The sequence below is a fragment of the Cyprinodon variegatus genome, unplaced genomic scaffold, assembly GCF_000732505.1.
Source record: "Cyprinodon variegatus isolate N-32 unplaced genomic scaffold, C_variegatus-1.0 Scaffold4178, whole genome shotgun sequence".
In the NCBI taxonomy this organism is placed as follows: domain Eukaryota; kingdom Metazoa; phylum Chordata; class Actinopteri; order Cyprinodontiformes; family Cyprinodontidae; genus Cyprinodon; species Cyprinodon variegatus.
In genome coordinates, this window is record NW_015154631.1 from 1 (window position 1) to 1373 (window position 1373).

The following is a 1373-nucleotide window of genomic DNA, read 5'->3' on the forward strand; positions in this document are numbered from 1 at the left end:
TAAACCACAGAAGAAGAAACTGACTTCGCTTGCTAACACGGAGAGCTTAGCCAGTAACTGCCCACGTCTACGTTCGCTGAGGTGAGTACACCGTGGAAAAATATGAATTAATTATTTCGAGGATTAAGTGTATCATAAGCAGAAGCGATTTTCGTCAAATATCACAGTTTAACTCGTAGTCAAAGTCTGCATTGCTATTAGCTACTGAGTAGCTAATAGCTACTCAGTAGCTATTAGCAATGAAGCTAAGCAATGCTTCATGATTTCATCATGTTGTTTGAAAGGTTTCATTCTTTTATTCATTTTACTAAAGTCACCTTTAGAATACAAATTTGACCGTTTTGATTGTACAGACTTTGACTTATTTTTATCCACGTTATTTACACTAAGCTGAAGTTTGCTTGCGATTCTAGCTTCCGATTCGGGAAACCAATAAAGGGCGATTCTGCTTAATTTTCCCTTACCTTTACCATCTTTAATCTACTCCAATAAAAAAAAACTACAGCACCTAGATACGTCTAACCTGGAACAGATTTTTCTAAGCGAGATCTAGAATAACTACAACTAGGTTTGGGGTTTTGGAAACCTTTCTGATTTGTGACACTTTAATAAAGACCGATTTTAATACTTTTTTTTTGTCTCCATGTCACACTAGAAGTAGTCTAGCTCTCGAACTGCAATACCTAGACAAATCCAGGTTTAATGTGTCTAGGTACTTTTTTAATTGTAGTAGATTTAAGATGCCGATGGTTGGGAAAAATGTATTAATTTCAATAATCTGAAGCCAACGTCAGTGTAATGTTATGTTAAGAGGTCCGTTTCACAAAGCAGGTTTAACAAATTCAGATTCAAATCATCAACTCCAAATAGTTTTAGCCTAAAGTTGGGATCTCTGAGTTTTCGGTTTCTCTACAGCTGCTATGAATTATTTCAATTAACTATAAGTAGGTGCACACGGGGTTAAGAGTGTGCGTGACAAGTTTTAAAAACTATCATTAGTGGAGCCACAAATCGATGAGTCGCCATGGCAACAGGAAGTGCTTATTTCACCCCACTGCAACTAGAGATTTTAATGAAGGAAAAAAAAAATGAAAATGTAGAGGAGAGGAAGATGGCGAAGGAGAAGAATGCTCCTTGAGTTGGTGTGTAGGTTTATATGGCCTTTGGCAGGGTGTTTTTACATTAATTAAAAGCACTCTAATCACTGTTGTTCTATTTTTAGATCACTAAAATAAGATTTTTCTTGAACAAAATCTCACTTCTACACTGAACTATAATATATTTTCTAAATAAAATTTTTGCTGCAGGAACTGAATTTCATAAAATATAAAATTATATTAGTACGAATTAAGCTGTATGTACCTAGCAAAATT

At 35.0% G+C, this 1373-nt stretch overlaps 1 long non-coding RNA gene across 1 annotated transcript in view; it reads left to right on the top strand.

Moving 5' to 3' along the window:
• Positions 1-1373, top strand: part of LOC107081326 — a 4739-nt gene continuing 3366 nt past the window's right edge. The window contains exon 1 of the long non-coding RNA XR_001481054.1: positions 1-81. This is a non-coding gene — a long non-coding RNA (uncharacterized LOC107081326). The remainder of the gene's footprint in view (positions 82-1373) is intronic.